Raw genomic sequence first — 20014 nt, 5'->3', positions numbered from 1 at the left:
ACCGGGTCAGCTGCTAATCTCAGGGTTGGTGGTTTGATTCCCGGCCCACATGACTCCACATGCCGAAGTGTCCTTGGGCAAGACACTGAACCCCAAGTTGCTCCCAATGGCAGACTAGCACCTTGCATGCAGCTCTGCCATCATTGGTGTGTGTGTGTGTGTGTGTGTGTGTGTGTGTATGGGTGAATAGGACACAGTGTAAAGTGCTTTGGTAACCTCTAAGCGCTATATACAGTAAGTGCAGACCATTTATCATTTAATGCCAGAGCTCTTCAAATAGAGCCGTTCACACATACAGCAACTACAAAGCAACCAAAAGTTGTTTGTTTTAAATGAAAGTTGGTGATTTCTGGTGACATGATTGAGGCGATGTGGGCATGTCCTGTGATACTACACAGTACAGCTACACCATGCAGGTACTACCAATAGGAGTAAACAATGTTCCTGTAGCTCAGTTGGCAATTGGTGGAGTATGGCATTAGCAACGCCAAGATCAAGTGTTTGATTCCCAGGAACACATAAACTTATACAATGCATCCCTTTATATATTCTATGCACACACACATATAGGAGCCATCTACCCCATGAGCGCTGATTATAGCTGAACACACATAAAATGCAACAGGATCTGTCTGTTAGCTGAAGGCATTCCAGGTGGTTTATCGCTAACACATCAGTAGATGACGCTGAGTCAGCATCACAGTAATGGACAGACTGAGCTGAATGAAGCGGCTCTTGGAGCTCGTCCTACTGGACTGAAGCCAACAGGACTGAGAATGGAGGCGTGATTTCCATTAATGGAGCGATCACAACTGAGAGAGGATGATCTGTAATATAGCACTGGTCATGTGGAACAATGTGAATACAGATGCATTACTAGAGGAAGATAGCAGTGCTTGCGCAGCAACAGTAGAATAGTGTTATGATTTTACTACAAAATACCATGGTGATACTATGTTAATGTAGTAAAACCATGGTTAATTTTTGTAAGGGACGTAAGGGTTCGGTTTAAGGGTTGATCTAGGGTGTCTGTGGGACTCTAAATAAACACAATATACACACTGCAGTGATGCCACTATACGGTATGTTAGCAGTGGCGGCTTTTTTTGTGGGCGAAAATAAATACAAAGCAGTACCAAAAAGCATGTTGACTACTTGAACATAAATTTTGCTCTCCTTTCTTTCTGGCCAGCAAATTTCTCAATGACTCTCTGATTAAAGTCAGTCATCTCAGTAACAAGTCTCTTTCCCATGGAGAGTAATGCCAGTGAATTCAGCCTCTCCTGGGTCATGGTGTTTCTGAGAAACGTTTTTATTCTTTTCAAGGTTGAGAAGCACCTCTCATGGGTGTGGTAATGAGAACTTTTATATGAGTCACAGTTTCGGAAAAGACTTCTTCGAGATTATTCTCCATAAACAGCTGGAATAGGTCCACAGCACCACGGCAGGCTTTGAATTCTTCCTTGCTGTAGATGAGACTGAGCTCTGTCTTCAGCTTGCTTCCACTGAGCATCGGGTACGCTTTCATTGTGCTGCTCAATGCATCTTCAGGAAAGGTATCCTTGTACTCATCAAACCTGTCCCCCTGCAACAAGGTGGCACAGACAAGGTGGTCTGTGAAGGAGAAACGCTCCCTAGTGTGTCCCAGGATGGTTTCACAGACCTATAGAGTTAATAATAATGTAAATGTAAGGTAGTAACCTGGAGTAGGCCACTAGTTGTCACAGTTGCAATGACTTTCAAAATAAAAATATAGCCATTTCAGTTTGTGTCCCATACAAGACAGTAGTTTTTGGTGGCTATATATTTCATTTAATCATTTATTTTTATGTTGCCAATTTATTATTTTGGGGATGCTGTTGTATAATATTAAAATTATGATTTTTGTAAGGATTTATACCAAACAAAAAATGTTTTCTTGAGTCTGTAGAATATGATATGTGGGCAGGACATCTCTGCAGCACAACAATGTAAAATGGTATTTAGACTAACTTCTATAACAAACTCAACTCTGCTGCAATCCTTTCACGCGCTTTTAAATCGAGCGCCCGGCGCGTCTTTAATGGCCAAGCACCACTGCTTTCCTCACCAATGGTATGGAGAGAGTTTCCTTTTTTTTTTTTTTCAGCGAACGCCTTGTGAAAGGTTTTTTTTGTAAATCAATGACAGAGTTTGGTTTAACTGCTGCCTTTATCTCTGCGAAAGTGATCAGCCTAGCAAGGTTTTGGCGGAGTCACCTGCGCACTCGCAGAGCATAGAGCGTTGTCACGTTCCTCTGTTGTCTACCCTGTGTTCTGTGTCTCACTATTCACGTTCATGTCATGTTTCCTTGTCTGCTCCGTGTTTTCCATTTCACCCATCACCATTCACGCTCCATGTCACGTTTTCCTTGTTGTCCGCCCCGTGTTTCACTGTCCTTGTCTAAAACTACATTTCCCACTATCCACCTGCCATCAGCACTGCCATTTTGGTTAATTGTTCTCACCTGTGTCTAATCCACTCATCACTCTCTGTGTATTTAAGCCCTGCTTTTTGTTCACTCCCTGTCGATTGTTGAATGTTCATGTCTGGTTTCCTGTGGTGCATTTGCCCTTGTTTCCTGCCCTTCGTGTTCATTCTTCCCGCTGTGTGTTCGTTTGTGTTTAGTTAAGTTTTTCCCATCGTGGACTGTTCTTTTGTTCTTGTGTTTGTTTGTTTTGCTAGTTTGTTAAATAAAACCTGCTTTTGGATCCGCAACCCCTGTCTGCCTTCTCCTGCTTCCCGCATTCGTTACAGAACAATCGACCACCTATGGATCCAGCGGTTATACGAGCTAGACGCCGCCTGCTCGATTTAAGGCAAGAGGACCGCCCAATCGGAGACCACATTCGGGACTTTCTCCGTCTGGCGAGCACCGCAGCCTTTCCAGACTCAGCCTTGGTGGTCTTCTTTAGGGACAACTAGGACCCGTCGCTGAAGGAGCGGCTGCCACAGGCGACGCATGGCTGGATACTCCGCGACTTCCTGGTGGCGACCCTGCTGGTGTGTGACTCACCGCTCTCTGCAGGTGTTGCTGAGAAGGACCCTACTTCACCATCCACAGGGGAGTCTCTTCAGCCACCCCCGGCGCCCCCTGTAACACCAGCTCCACCTGTCAGCGAACTGACCCCTGCGCCAGTCGTGCTCCCAGAACCCCCACGGTCCACTTCGTCTGCCCGGAGGAGGGAGAGAAGACGGGCTTCCGCCTCCCGGTACACGCCTGCCCCGGTCCTCCTGCCAGAGCCACTAGGCCCCGATGTCCCAGAGCCAGCGCCTGTAGCCTCTACCGTCCCAGAGCCAGCGCCTGTAGCCTCTACCATCCCAGAGCCAGCGCCTGTAGCCTCTACCGTCCCAGAGCCAGCGCCTGTAGCCACTACCCTCCCAGAGCCAGTGCCTGTAGCCTCTACCATCCCAGAGCCAGCGCCTGTAGCCTCTACCGTCCCTGAGCCAGCGCCTGTAGCCATGGCTGTCCCTGAGCCAGCGCCAGCAGCCATGGCCGTCCCTGAGCAAGCGCCAGCAGCCATGACCGTCCCTGAGCCAGCGCCAGCAGCCATGACCGTCCCTGAGCCAGCGCCAGTAGCCATGACCGTCCCTGTGCCAGCGCCAGCAGCCATGACCGTCCAAGAGCCAGCGCCAGCAGCCATGACCGTCCAAGAGCCAGCGCCAGCAGCCATGACCGTCCAAGAGTCAGCGCCAGCAGCCATGACCGTCCAAGGACCAAAGCCTCCCGAGCTTTCCAGAGCTCCGCCTTCCGAGCTTTCCAGAGCTCTGCCTTCCGAGCCTCCCGAGCTTTCAAGAGCTCTGCCTTCCGAGCTTTCCAGAGCTCCACCTTCCGAGCCTCCCGAGCTTTCCAGAGCTCCGCCTTCCGCGCCTCTCGAGCCTTCCAGGGCTCCGCCCCTCAAGCCTCTCGAGCCTTCCAGGGCTCCGCCCCTCAAGCCTCTCTAGCCTTCCAGGACTCCGCCCCTCAAGCCTCTCGAGCCTTCCAGGGCTCTGCCTCCCAGGCCTCTCGAGCCACCCAGGGCTCCGCCTCTCGAGTTTTCCAGAGCTCCGCCCCCCGAGCCTCCTAAGGCTCCGTCTCCCAAACCTCCTACGGCTGTGCTCTCAGAGACCCCTGAGCCTTCTAGGGCTCCGCCTCAGAAACCTCTTACGGCGCCACCTTCCTCGGTCCCGCCTCCTGAGCCTTCCTCGGCTCAGCCTCCAGAGCATCCCACGGCTCAGCCTCCTGCGGCTCTTCTCCCCGAGCCTCCCTCGGCTCTGCCTCCAGTGCCTCCAGAGCCTCCTACGGCTCCACCTCCAGAGCCTCTTGAGCCTCCTATGGCTCCGCCTCCCGAGCCTCCTATGGCTCCGCCTCTCGAGCCACCCGAGCCTCCGCCCTCAGAGCCTCCCGAGCCTCCTACGGCTCCGCCTCCAGAGCCTCCTACGGCTCTGCCTCCCGAGCCTCCTCCGGCTCCGCCTCCCGAGCCTCCTACGGCTCTGCCTCCTGAGCCTTCTAAGGCTCTGCCTCCCGAGCCTCCTCCGGCTCTGCCTCCCGAGCCTCCTACGGCTCTGCCCCCAGAGACTCCAGAGCCTTCCTGGTCTCCGCTCCTAAAGCCTCCTACAGCGCCACCTACCTCGGCTCCACCTCCTGAGCCTCCTTCAGCTCCACCTCCTGAGCCTCCCTCAGCTCCACCTTCTGGGCCTTCTAAGCCATCACCTCCCTCGGCTTCGCCTCCCGAGCCTCCCTCGGCTCCGCCTCAGAGGTCCTCCTTGGCTCTGCCTCACACGGCTCCGCTGGCCTCCCCAGTGGCCACTCCTCCTCCCAGGCCCCCTGAACCGGTCCTTGCCCCACGGCCATCTCCTAGGCCACCAAAACCGGCCTCTGTCCTGTGGCCCCCTGAATCGGCCCTTGGCCCACGGCCATCTCCCAGGCCACCTAGGCCGGCCTCTGTCCTGTGGCCTCCTCCCAGGCCCCCTGAACCGGCCCTTGCCTCATGGCCAGCCCCCGGGCCATCTAAACCTGTCCCTGCCTGGTCAACACCTCCCAGACCACTGAAACCTGTCCCTTTGTGCCCCTAGGGACTGCCTAATTGGCCCCGTGGACTGTCTCATTTCCCTTTGTGCCCCCGTGGACTGTCTCATCTCCCCTTGTGCCCCCATGGACTGGCTAATTGCCCCTTGTGCCCCCGTGGACTGCCTAATTGCCCCTTGTGCTCCCGTGGACTGCCTAATTGCCACTTGTGCTCCCATGGACTGCCTAATTGCCCCTTGTGCCCCTGTGGACTGCCTAATTGTCCCTTGTGCCTCCTTGGATGGTCTCTGTGTCCCTGGTGCTCCCTTTCATCTGTCTGTTTTCCCCCCAGGTCTACCCCCTCACTCCTTGGTAATTTTTTGTTTTTGGTATTTCTGTCTTTTTGGTTAGGACCGTCTGGAATCCGGTCCTTTTGAGGGGGGGTTATGTCACGTTCCTCTGTTGTCTACCCTGTGTTCTGTGTCTCACTATTCATGTTCATGTCATGTTTCCTTGTCTGCTCTGTGTTTTCCATTTCACCCATCACCGTTCACGCTCCATGTCACGTTTTCCTTGTTGTCCGCCCCGTGTTTCACTGTCCTTGTCTAAAACTACATTTCCCACTATCCACCTGCCATCAGCACTGCCATTTTGGTTCATTATTCTCACCTGTGTCTAATCCAGTCATCACTCCCTGTGTATTTAAGCCCTGCTTTTTGTTCACTCCCTGTCGATTGTTGAATGTTCATGTCTGGTTTCCTGTGGTGCATTTGCCCTTGTTTCCTACCCTTCGTGTTCATTCTTCCCGCTGTGTGTTCGTTTGTGTTTAGTTAAGTTTTTCCCATCGTGGACTGTTCTTTTGTTCTTGTGTTTGTTTGTTTTGCTAGTTTGTTAAATAAAACCTGCTTTTGGATCCGCAACCCCTGTCTGCCTTTTCCTGCTTCCCGCATTCGTTACAAGCGTAAAGTTGAATGACAGGTGACGAGAAAGATGGCCTAGGCTATAAGAAGATTGCCAAGACCCTGACACTGAGCTGCAGCATGGAGGCCAAGACCATACAGCGGTTTAACAGGACAGGTGCCACACAGAACAGGCCTCGCCATGCTCGACCAAAGAAGTTGAGTGCACGTGCTCAGATGATGCACAAGAAAGCCCGCAAACAGTTTGCTGAAGACAAGCAGACTAAGGACATGGATTACTGGAACCATGTCCTGTGGTCTGATCAGACCAAGATAAACTTATTTGGTTCAGATGGTGTCAAGCGTGTGTGGCGGCAACCAGGTGAGGAGTACAAAGACAAGTGTGTCTTGCCTACAGTCAAGCATGGTGGTGGGAGTGTCATGGTCTGTGGCTGCATGAGTGCTGCCGGCACTGGGGAGCAACAGTTCATTGAGGGAACCATGAATGCCAACATGTACTGTGACATACTGAAGCAGAGCATGATCCCCTCCCTTCAGAGACTGGGCCACAGGGCAGTATTCCAGCATGATAACGACCCCAAACACACCTCCAAGACAACCACTGCCTTGCTAAAGAAGCTGAGGGTGAAGGTGATGGACTGGTCAAGCATGTCTCCAGACCTAAACCCTATTGAGCATCTGTGGGGCTTCCTCAAATGGAAGGTGGAGGAGCACAAGGTCTCTAACATCCACCAGCTTCGTGATGTCGTCATGGAAGAGGACTCCAGTGGCAACCTGTGAAGCTCTGGTGAACTCCATGCCCAAGAGTGGTGGTGGCGTAGTGGCTAAAGCACAGGGCTGTTAATCAGAAGGTCAATGGTTCAAACCCCATGGCCACCACCATTGTGCCCTTGAGCAAGGCACTTAACTCCAGGTTGCTCCGGGGGGACTGTCCCTGTAATAATTGCACTGTAAGTCGCTTTGGATAAAAGCGTCTGCCAAATGCATAAATGTAAATGTAAGAGGGTTAAAGCAGTGCTGGAAAATAATGGTGGCCACACAAAATATTGACACTTTGGGCCCAATTTGGACATTTTCTCTTAGGGATGTACTCACTTTTGTTGCCAGCGGTTTAGACATTAATGGCTGTGTGTTGAGTTTATCAGATCTTGTAGTTAGTGTAGATAGACCTTTAATTGTTGGTGACTTCAACATTCAATAGATAATGAAAATAATACATTGGGATTAGCATTTATCGATATTCTCAACTCTCTTGGAGTCAGACAAAATGTGACAGGACCAACTCATCGCCATAATCATACGCTAGATTTAATTCTTTCATATGGAGTTGATGTTGATAATATAGAAATTCTGCAGCAGAGCGATGACATCACTGATCATTACTTTGTCTCTCGTATCCTGCAATCAGCTAATGTTACTCAATCTACACCACACTATCATTCAGGTAGAACTTTTCTTTCCACCACTAAAGATAGCTTCACTAATACTGTTCCAGATCTATCTCATACACTCAATAAACCCCAAAGCCCAGAAGAACTTGATGAAATAACAAAAAATATAAATGCAGTCTTCTCTAGCACTCTTGATAGTGTCGCCCCACTTCGATTAAAGAAATAAGCCCTGCACCATGGTACAATGATCACACTCATGCTCTCAAGATAGCAGCTCGGAAAATGGAGCGCAAGTGGAAAAATATAAAATTAGAAGTAATTCGTGGTGAATGGAAGGATAGTGTCTGTAGCTACAGACTGGCACTAAAAGCTGCCAGGTCAGTATATTTTAGCAAACTCATAGAAAATAACCACAACAATCCTAGATGTTTATTCAGTATTGTGGCTAAAATTGGTTAAGAATAAAGCCACAACAGAACCAGATATTACGTCACAGCACAAGAGTAATTTCTTTGACTTCATGAATTTCTTTACAGATAAAATTTTAATAATCAGAAGTTATGCATCCGTCTGTCATAGCACCTCAGAAAACAATGTCTAATAATTTTCCTCATGTGCAACTTCAATCCTTCGCTGTCATCGGTCATGAAGAACAAAACTTATCGAAACATCAAAAGCCACAACTTGTTTGTTAGATCCAATACCAACTAAGCTCTTAAAAGAGGTATCTCCTGTAATCTCAGAACCTCTTCTTAATATCATTAACTCCTCGCTTTCCTTAGGACATGTCCCAAGAAACTTTAAAATGGCAGTTATCAAACCGCTTATTAAGAAGCCACAACTTGATCCTGGAGCACTTGCTAATTATAGACCGATTTCAGATCTCCTGTTTATGTCAAAAATACTAGAGAAGGTAGTGTCCTCCCAAATAGGTTCATTTCTACAGAGAAATAGTATATATGAGGAATTTCAATCAGGATTTAGGCCTCATCACAGTACAGAGACTGCACTTATCAGAGTTACACATGACTCTTATCATCTGATCACGGCTGCATTTCTCTTCTAGTGCTTTTAGATCTTAGTGCTGCATTCGACACGATAGATCACGACATTCTCTTGAATAGGCTGGAGAATTATGTTGCATTTGTGGAGTTGCATTAGCATGGTTTAGGTCATATTTAGCAGACCGCTATCACTTTGTCTATGTAAATGAGGAACTGTCAAACCAAACAAAAGTAAAGTATGGAGTGCCACAGGGATCAGTTTTAGGGCCTCTTCTTTTCTCCATGTATATGCTTCCCCTGGGAGATATTATCAGGAAGTTTCCACAGTTATGCTGACGATACACAACTTTATATTTCTTCAAAACCTGAAGAGATTTCACAATTCTCAAAATTAGCAGCATGTATCAATGACATCAAAGATCGGATGGCCAGAAATTTCCATCTACTCAATTCCGACAAAACAGAGGTTCTAATTATTGGACCAAAAAACTCTAAAAATAAGCCGCTGTGACTCTGGATGGATGAACTGTTACATCATCTTCAACAGTGAATAATTAGGTGTTATATTTTATACCAATCTGTCCTTTGATAATCACATTACCAATGTTTGTAGAACAGCATTCTTCCACCTCAGAAATATTTCTAAATTACGGCACATGCTCTCTGTTGCTAATTAATGCGTTCATGACCTCAAGACTAGATTATTGTAATGCATTACTGGGAGGATGTCCAGCAAGATCAATAAATAAATTTCAATTGGTTCAAAATGCAGCAGCTGAGTGCTGACGAGAACCAAGAAATATGATCATATTAGCCCCATTTTATCATCGTTACATTGTTACCTGTTAAATTCTGTATTCATTTTTAAATTCTGTTAACTACGTACAAAGCTTTGAATGGTCTCCGCCATACAAGAACCGACTGATCCAGCACCATTCTTGCTTGTTGGACTCCACTGCTACATGTTACTGAGTGATGATGACTAAATTCAGCCGGTGCCAAACATCACTTCAGTCTATTATGATGGATTTCAGAGGAAGAACTGATGCCAACTCCAACCATAAGACATGGGATACTTCATATGCCACTGTCTGAACCTTGGATTTAGGATGGACCACACCGAACCTCACCGAAATTACCGGCCAGGTTGAACTGCGTTTCACATCCCTGATCTCTGCCTGCATCACCTCGGTCTATTGATGGACTACGATCTTATAATGGAATATATAGACTAACAATTCCCAACAAAAGCTTCATCAGCCAATTAACAAGGACAATTGCATCTATGTGAACTTCTGCAGTTTATCCAGGATGAACTTCAAAGACATTAATCATTAATCTCACAGTTCAAACACAATCTATGTTTAAACAATGACCCTTAACACTTACTTAGTTTAATCATTTTAAACCATGACTTTAACTATACATAAGTAATATTTACATTATATTCATGATGTTAGTCAGAGGGAAACTGGCCCCCACAGTGAGTCTGGTTTAGGGTTAGGGTGGGGTTAGTCAGAGGGGAACTGGCCCCCACAGTGAGTCTGGTTTAGGGTTAGGGTGGGGTTAGTCAGAGGGGAACTGGCCCCCACAGTGAGTCTGGTTTAGGGTTATGGTGGGGTTAGTCAGAGGGGAACTGGGCCCCACAGTGAGTCAGGTTTAGGGTTAGGGTGGGGTTAGTCAGAGGGGAACTGACCCCACAGTGAGTCTGGTTTAGGGTTAGGGTGGGGTTAGTCAGAGGGGAACTGACCCCACAGTGAGTCTGGTTTAGGGTTAGGGTGGGGTTAGTCAGAGGGGAACTGACCCCACAGTGAGTCTGGTTTAGGGTTAGGGTGGGGTTAGTCAGAGGGGAACTGGCCCCCACAGTGAGTCTGGTTTAGGGTTATGGTGGGGTTAGTCAGAGGGAACTGGCCCCCACAGTGAGTCTGGTTTAGGGTTAGGGTGGGGTTAGTCAGAGGGAACTGACCCCACAGTGAGTCTGGTTTAGGGTTAGGGTGGGGTTAGTCAGAGGGGAACTGACCCCCACAGTGAGTCTGGTTTAGGGTTAGGGTGGGGTTAGTCAGAGGGGAACTGACCCCACAGTGAGTCTGGTTTAGGGTTAGGGTGGGGTTAGTCAGAGGGGAACTGGCCCCCACAGTGAGTCTGGTTTAGGGTTAGGGTGGGGTTAGTCAGAGGGGAACTGACCCCCACAGTGAGTCTGGTTTAGGGTTAGGGTGGGGTTAGTCAGAGGGGAACTGACCCCACAGTAAGTCTGGTTTCTCCCAAGATTATTTTTCTCCATTAATCCACATCTTATGGAGTTTTGTGTTCCTTCAGTCGCTTTCAGCTGCTCACTGGAGTTATTAATACATTATAATTTAATTACTTATTTTTAAACATGATTACAATCGTATATTATCTAATTACACATATGATGACTCTAAGACATTATAGACATTAGTTTTATCGTCTGTTAATGCTGATCTTCTATAAAGCTGCTTTGAAACGATGTGTGTTGTGAAAGGCGCTATACAAATAAAATTGCCTTGACTTGACTTGACAGCTGTGAACTGTAGGGGGCGCTCTAACACATTTTATCCCTCACAGATGTGAACTGTAGGGGGCGCTCTAACACATTATACCCCTCACAGATGTGAACTGTAGGGGGCGCTCTAACACATTTTATCCCTCACAGATGTGAACTGTAGGGGGCGCTCTAACACATTTTACCCCTCACAGATGTGAACTGTAGGGGGAGCTCTAACACATTATACCCCTCACAGATGTGAACTGTAGGGGGCGCTCTAACACATTTGACCCCTCACAGATGTGAACTGTAGGGGGCGCTCTAACACATTATACCCCTCACAGATGTGAACTGTAGGGGGCTCTCTAACACATTTTACCCCTCACAGATGTGAACTGTAGGGGGCGCTCTAACACATTATACCCCTCACAGATGTGAACTGTAGGGGGCTCTCTAACACATTTTACCCCTCACAGTTGTGAACTGTAGGGGGCTCTCTAACACATTTTACCCCTCACAGTTGTGAACTGTAGGGGGTGCTCTAACACATTTTACCCCTCACAGATGTGAACTGTAGGGGGCGCTCTAACACATTTTACCCCTCACAGATGTGCTCGTCCATAGACATTCAGTCTAATGTTCAGTTCAAGCAACACCCTCATTATTTCATTGAATATCTCGGCCTCTGAGTGGACTACAAGCTCAATTTAGGTGTCATTAGAAAGCTGAGATCATCCCCTTTGTGATGATGTATAATATATTTAATCATTTGTAGGAGATAAAACATTTTTTGCATGATTTATTTAGCATGATTTTCCTTCTGGATGTCATATTTTGTTCTGGACATCTAAGATATAAAATTGGATTATTCACACAAGCTCACAGAGAAGTAAACAATGGCAATTTTTTAGAGAACTTCCGAATGTAAAAGCATATATAAAGTTTTTAACTATTTGAGGTTTTCAGCAGCAGTTATCGTAGCATAAATGAGACGTTTGTATTTGATGACTTACAGAAATCATATTTTACTTTGTGATTCTTTTGTAAATCTTTGAAACTGTGATATTAGTACAACAAAATACTATACAGTCACATTCCTGAGAGTGAGAGCTTTCATTTGATATATGACTTGTCCATTTAAGTGTTATTTTTAAATACTTTCATATTAATATTTTTAATTTAAAAAAATTATTTCCTAATTTCCGACGCGGATGTTTTAAGGCCTTAATATTTTAATTGAAGTTACATAACATATGAAAAGTTCTAAGGTTTCAAAACGATACTTCATATGTCTAACTTATATATACGGAGACTTGAGCATTTTAAGAGTAAACTTTATTTGCAGTATAGCGCCCCCTTTTGGACACGAGGATAATACGGTCAAAGAAAACGTCTGAATTGCGGTAATGAGAAGCATCATCAAAAGGTGCACCTTGACTCCTGGAAGTTGTGTTGTAGTTGAGCCATTATTTGTGTGTGCAACATGCATCAAACAGCAGCGACGGGACTGAGACAAAAGAGAGTTTAAGATCACTCGCATTATTAAGACAAACAGTGCGTGTGATGTTCCAGTTCTGCTCTGTTCTCTCAGGACGGTTCATTAAGCGTTTCAAAAGTCACTCAATTGTCTCTGAATAAATCTGACTAATTTGCTTGGAGAAACTACAATTTCAGCATTAATTATGCAAATAGTGATTATGCAATTAATCACAATGAAGGGCACAAACAGTGTTGTGCGGCGAGTCGTTAAATGGGAATGATTCACATGAATGTGAGAAACATCATCGTCACCGTCTTCAGCACTGTTACAAAAATGTGCTGCATTTGTCAATACATTGAACACACATAATGAATAATATATGATTGATTATATTGTATATTGTATATTCTAATGTGAATTTGGGGGTTAAATAAGTGTAACTGTGTTTAACTGTGTCTAAATCAGGCTTTATTTCCTCAGTTATTCTTCTCTGAGACCTTTTATATGAAAGAATATCTTTCATTTGGCCTGCAGCAGAAGTTTGTTGTAGAAAAATCAAATAAATGTGCAGTAAGAACGAATGGCACTAAATGTTCCTCAGTAAATCACACGATACGTCTGCAGAATGAGCCGTCATGATGTCTGGCCCCTGAAACAATCAAAGCCCCTGGAGCTTTAAACCATGTGACGGAGGAATCTCATGATAATCAATACGGCTGTCTGCGGAAAACTCTCCACACGCTGTCTGAAACGAGAGTGGGACACATTCAAGGGCAGCAAAATAAACACATGTGAGAAGCTTCACAACACATTACCACAGTTGTGTTATTCAAGCAATGCTAAGAGCCCAATACAAGTCCAACTGAAGTAACAGCCACAACTATTATTTAGACTTTTGGGGTGGCTGTGGCTCAGGTGGTCGAGCGGGTCGTCAACTAATCGCTGAAGTGTCCTTGGGCAAGAGACTGAACCCCAAATTGCTCCCAATGGCAGACTGGCACCTTACATGCAGCTCTGCCATCATGGTGTGTGTGTGTGTGTGTGTGTGTGTGTGTGTGTGTGTGTGTGTGTGTGTGTGTGTGTGTAGTGTGTGTGTGTGTGTGTGTGTGTGTATCTTGTGGCTCTACATTTGAAACAGTGAGGGGCAGATTCCGTTAAAGCAGCATTTTTTAACACTAACTGCGCTTGTATAGTGCCCGATTCACAAAATTAATTATGCAGATCAGGCAACTGCGCAAACACACCCACAAAATCGCTGCTGAACACAATTTGCACATGCACGTGCGGTCCGATCAGGGGTGGACTGGGAAGAGAAAGCAGCTGGGGGATTTTTTTTCTTTCCCTCTCCCCCTTCCCTCCCCTCCCCTCATCTCTCCAAGGGCTCCAAAAGGCCGGGAAGACTTGCCGGCAGGCACGGCCGAAAGGGCAACACCCTCTGTCCAGGAAGGGAGGGCGTCTTTCTGGGGGTTTTACCTGCTACAAGGTGTTTGTGTGGAAAGGAATGACAATGACTTCATTTAAATATTGTAGACACAGGGCAGTTTCAGGGCTGATCGCGCACGCTACACGTGATTGTGTGAGGTTAGTGAATAAGACGCAGGAACTTGCGCTGGAATACCACACGTGTGGCACAGCTGTTTAGTGAATCTGCCCCTCTCATGTTTACAGACATTCCTTAAAGGAACATTCCGGGTTCAGTTCAAGATAATCTCAATCGACAGCATTTGTGTCATAATGTTGATTTCCACGAGAGAGAAAGAACATGGACTCGTCCCTCCAAAAACTGTGTTCACTTACAATGGAAGTCAATGGGGGCAATTATTGGAGGTTTCAAGGCAGAAATGTGAATCATATAATTTTATAAAAGCATGAACATTAATTCTTCTGTTAAAACATGTGTATTATTTGTGCTGTAAAGTTTCAGTAGTGGACTACAGGAATACAGGGTTGATGGCATTTCGTCGTCATGGCAACGTATAAGTTTCCACAGATGTGTCAGTGAGTGATTTAATGACAGTAAAATCATGTTAACACACATATTGTTCATGTCTTGTGTCTGTACGTTTGAAACAGTATTTTAATGTTGACAGATTAAACCCCATTGACTTGCATTGTATTTATCGACTATTTTACAACAGCTTGAGCTCATCTCAAATGTGTTTTATAATGTGACGTTCACAGTAATCATGCTTGAGTAATAACTCACCATCAAAAACACAAGCTCTCCTCTGATGAAGAGAATGAAGGAATATACAGCAGAATAATCAAAGAGCCCTTGAGCTGTTCAGGGATTATAAAGCACGTTATTGATCATCAAAGCTCTGTGAAAACAACACGTCTGAGCATGTATGACCACTATCAGAGATGCACCACATGCGTCTGCTTTAGTCAAAGCTCTCAGTTGTGAAATATCATGTGAGTGTGATTATCTCTTGACTGAGAGGATTATTTCATATGTCTCCAGAACAGAATATCTCAGAGTTGTTTACAGTGTTAGTGAAGCTCCGAGATATTCATGATGTAAAGGAACAGTTCATCACCGTCTCAAACTCATGTGACTTTCATTCTTCTGCCCTCATACGACTCCAGTGGTTTAATCCATGTCTTCTGAAGCGATACGATCGGTTTGGGAAGAGAAATGGACCAAAATCACTCATTTTCACAATAAATGCATCAAGCACAAGGAGCTTGTTTCATGATCACAATGGAGACTGCAGATGTCAAGATTTATCGCAGAAAAGGAGTTACATTTTGTTTCTCACCCACAACCAGGGCTGAACTGGGAAGAGAAATCAGCCCGAGATTTGACATAGCAAGTGGCCCAAAAGTTGTTGAGCGGGGGCGGGTGGTTAGTTGTGTTCCTGCATATCGCGGTGCCGTTTTATGGTCCGTTCTGCATACTGCGGCGGTAATTCGGGCCATTTCGTGGCCGAACCACCGGCCCGCTCGGTTCTCCCAATGGCCAGTCCACCCCCGATCAACCCCAAAGTGCGTCAGCCCACTTGGGAAAATGCCCAGTATGCCGATTACCAGTCCAGCCCTGCCCACAACTGACCGGTTCGCTTCAGACGTCATGTGTTAAACCACCGGAGATGTATGGATTACTCTTATGATGGCTTCATGTCCTTTTTGGAGCTTTTGAGCTTCCTTTAAAGTACTTTACTAAAGTAAACTGCACCAACGCTATACTGGTGGCGGTTGAGGAGATTCCCCCTATACTATGTAAAGCGCTTTGAGTGCCTAGAAAAGCGCTATATAAATGTAAGGAATTATTATTATTATTATTATTATACTACACGCTACTAACCAAAAGTAGCTGACTAAATTGAACACTTAACACTGTAATTAAGGCAACAAATTTGTTTCAAATATATAATAATGACATAAAAAATATATAGTTATTTTTTCTCCCCTTTTCTCCCAATATTGGAATGCCCAATTCCCACTACTTAGTAAGTCCTCGTGGTGGCGCGGTTCCTCGCCTCAATCCGGGTGGTGGAGGACAAGTCTCAGTTGCCTCCGCTTCTGAGACGTCAATCCGCGCATCTGATCACGTGACTCGTTGTGCATGACACCGCGGAGACTCACAGCATGTGGAGACTCATGATACTCTCCACGATCCACACACAACTCACCACACACCCCATTGAGAGAACCAATAATCACCACCACGAGGAGGTTACCCCATGTGACTCTAACCTCCCTAGCAACCGGGACAATTTGGTTACCCCATGTGACTCTACCCTCCCTAGAAACCGGGCCAATTTGGTTGCCCCATGTGACTCTACCCTCCCTAGCAACCAGGCCAATTTGGTTGCCCCATGTGACTCTACTCTCCCTAGCAACCGGGCCAATTTGGTTGCCCCATGTGACTCTACCCTCCCTAGCAACTGGGCAAATTTGGTTACCCCATGTGACTCTACCCTCCCTAGCAACCAGGCCAATTTGGTTGCCCCATGTGACTCTACCCTCCCTAGCAACCGGGCAAATTTGGTTACCCCATGTGACTCTACCCTCCCTAGCAACCGGGCCAATTTGGTTACCCCATGTGACTCTACCCTCCCTAGCAACCGGGCCAATTTGGTTACCCCATGTGACTCTACCCTCCCTAGCAACCGAGCCAATTTGGTTACCCCATGTGACTCTACCCTCCCTAGCAACCGGGCCAATTTGGTTACCCCATGTGACTCTACCCTCCCTAGCAACCAGGCCAATTTGGTTACCCCATGTAACTCTACCCTCCCTAGCAACCGGGCCAATTTGGTTACCCCATGTGACTCTACCCTCCCTAGCAACCGGGCCAATTTGGTTACCCCATGTGACTCTACCCTCCCTAGCAACCGGGCCAATTTGGTTACCCCATGTGACTCTACCCTCCCTAGCAACTGGGCCAATTTGGTTACCCCATGTGACTCTACCCTCCCTAGCAACTGGGCCAATTTGGATACCCCATGTGACTCTACCCTCCCTAGCAACTGGGCCAATTTGGTTACCCCATGTGACTCTACCCTCCCTAGCAACCAGGACAGTTTGGTTGCTAAGGAGACCTGACTGGAGTCACTCAGCACACCCTGAATTCAAACTTATTTCATTATGTCCTTATATGACTTTGATTTCTCTGCAAGACAGACTGTTAGCCTCAGTCACCATTCATGTTTCATTCCACAGAGGGTAATAAGTTATATGGGGTTGGAACAACATGAGGGTGAGTAAATAATGACAGAAATTCCGTGTTTGGTTGAAATATCTCTTAAATCATCAGTGTCTCTATTACAGTCGTTACACGCCCCAACACCGCTGCTTTACTAGCTTCTCTCTTCGCATCGTACACAACATGACTTTTGTAATAGTCGTAAACTTGCTTGTTTATGATGATCTTGGTCTGCACGTCACCTACATGGTCTTCTACACAACTAACGTAATACTCTTTATCAAATGACCTGACGTTCTTTTGTATGATTATTTATAAGCTTTTAAATGATGTGGTGCCAGAGGAAGCTTGTAGGCCAAATCATTTCGATTTTATAGATATGTAGCAACATTAAGACATTGACGCAAATCAACAGAACAACAACTGTATAATCAATACTCCCATACGCTTCTCTCAACCGAGAAACAAAGGCATCTTTGAATTTCAGCAGGTATAAATCTATAAGTCTGAGCGTTTGTTTACACAAATGGACAGTTTAAAACACACTGTTTAATATAGAGTATAACTCACAAGTCCACTGTGAATGGGGCTCTTCCTCTCTGCCTTTATGAAGATGCTGGAAGGTTTAAAATGTCATGAAGAACACAGAGACTGTGTATGTTTCTTAGCTGTGCATTTAAAGGGACAGTTCACCCAAAAATGTAAATTCTGTCATCATTTATTCACCCTCATGCCATCCCAGATGTGTGACTGACTTTCTTCTGCAGAACACAAATGAAGATTTTTACTAGAATATTTCAGCTCTGTAGGTCCATAAAATGCAAGTGAATGGTGATCACATTCATGCATATCGCCACCTACTGGGCAGGGTGGAGAATGTATGTAAAAAAAATGCGCTGTACATACTTAACATTCTTGCGTTACTGTGGCAGTACAAACCTCAGTACTCAAAGGGGCGACGTGTGCCATTAAACCACGTGTTTTGCATTCCCGTAACCCCGTGCGTTCAGACCAGAGGCGGCGAGAGCATCCAAATTCGCAAAAATGGCTGCCCTGCCCACAACGCTATGGAAGCTCTAACGCGGTTGAAATATGTGCCAATGTTCATTCAGAATGCTTGTTTTTGTGAACTATATTTAAAGGGGCCGCACAACATCCAGACATGTCGACCGGTATCATTATTGCTGACAGATCACAAGTAGCGAATATCCTCATGAAATCTTTTAATATATTATTATATAAACCATAATATCCACTTCATCAACACCTGAAACACCCACAATTTCAGACACCTTTGAACACTCATCGTTTTTATTTATATTAATATCCTTGTAAGCGGGACAGATCAAATATTACCGGAAAACCCGCCACGGCTATAATCAGTTTCTCCATTTTGACTTCAGAACTAGAGTTTGGTGGGAACAAAAGTTTACTCTGTTGTGTTCTCTAGACTTCGCTCGAGCGGAGCACTTCTATACTCCCAATAGGTTGCCGCCGAATCGCATCACAGCTCATTACCATAATGTTGCCCGCACTTAAACTTTCCTCTGACGGCCGCAGTGCCCAAGATGTGCCGCACCACTTCTCGCCGCCGAGAGATACTGGCTACCATAGAAAATTAATGACTCTCGACGAATCTGGTCTGAACGCACCATAACGCTATTATTCTAGGTTCCCTCAAAATACGTTTATCGACCATGTTTTTACTACAGAAAGCATAAAACATTAAGCTCTGGAGGTGTTTTTAAAGATTTCCTGTTTCAGTGGCAAACCCAAAATTAAAGGCTTATAACTCGACAAAAAAACAAAACAAGGAGTGTCGAGAGTTTGGTATCAATGAAAAGAAAACTTTTCAAATGTTTTAATGATATAGATTACAATGCATTCTGAGACACTCTGAAAAATCGAAAAATTTAGTCAAAAATGTACTTTTGTTATTTTTCTGATTTATCATTTTATATCTCTGGGTGTAAATAAGGTGGCTCCGAAAAACTGCTTTTGTTTCATTCTCAATCATGTCGACTGTATCTGAGAATATTTTTGCATTGATACGACAAATCAATCAAAAGTTCCAACATTACAAATATAATTGATCATAGTGTCCAAAAACATCTCCAAACAAATAAAAGATAATAATTGTACATAAGAACTAATTACACATGCAAACACAACAATGACTAAAGGTTTGCATAGCATGCAGACATGATTTTAGTCATGAGATTTCACAGAATGTGTTTCATTCTGTGTCATTTGAGTCATCATTGAGTCTGTGTCGTGTATTTGGCGCCATCTCCTGGTGGTCATATGTAACATTGTGCTTCATGTGGATTATCTAATGATCTATACATCTGATTATCTTGTGTGTGGACTCCATTGAAAGATAATCACAGACTCTAAATAATCATATGTGATATTTTATGTTCAGTTTATTGATTGTGAAGTTATAAGCATAAACGCAGCATATAAGCAACACCAGCATAATAGTCAAAGACATATATTGAGCTGTTACTCGCTATATTTTTATCTGTGAGTAAAACAAATAGTCTGGTTGTATTTTACTCTTTAAGAGCTTTCCAACAACATATGACACATGAATATCTGATCAGTTTGATGTTTTTACTGATTTATTTATATAAATGATCAAAACGTAGCACTTCTGATTAGTCTTCAAATTTCAAAGCACTTGTTCAGTTTTGGTCATAATGTCTCACATGCATTGTAAAGTACAGCTTTTAATCTTTCAAACGACACCTATTTAATGTTGGTCAAGATAGTAGTTATTCATATTTTGACGTTAATTTTTTTCTCCTGGGCCCGAGCTTAAAGGGTTAACTGTTTGTAGTAAAACTATTGCAATAATACAGAAAACCAAAACTATGTATTGTTAAAATATGATGTATTAAATATGTGACCAGTTTAACTAAGTTTAAACTCTCATTACACTGTTGAACAGTTGTTGAAACCATAGAAGAAGACAATTCTGATATTTTGCAATGCTGAGAATGCATTGTGCACTTATTATAAACTGCAGTCTACACCTTGCTTATCCATAATGCT

The 20014-nt window shown here is 45.0% G+C and overlaps 1 protein-coding gene across 1 annotated transcript in view; it reads right to left on the bottom strand.

The window, feature by feature from the left end:
- LOC127660820 (serine/threonine-protein kinase 32C-like) overlaps positions 1 to 20014 on the bottom strand; it is an 83802-nt gene that overhangs the window by 46241 nt on the left and 17547 nt on the right. The gene's annotated exons all lie outside the window — the stretch shown is intronic.

The sequence above is a fragment of the Xyrauchen texanus genome, chromosome 20 (genome assembly GCF_025860055.1).
Source record: "Xyrauchen texanus isolate HMW12.3.18 chromosome 20, RBS_HiC_50CHRs, whole genome shotgun sequence".
NCBI classification, from domain to species: domain Eukaryota; kingdom Metazoa; phylum Chordata; class Actinopteri; order Cypriniformes; family Catostomidae; genus Xyrauchen; species Xyrauchen texanus.
The sequence above is the reverse complement of the archived record's forward strand: the minus strand, read 5'-3'. Positions and strand labels throughout refer to the sequence as shown.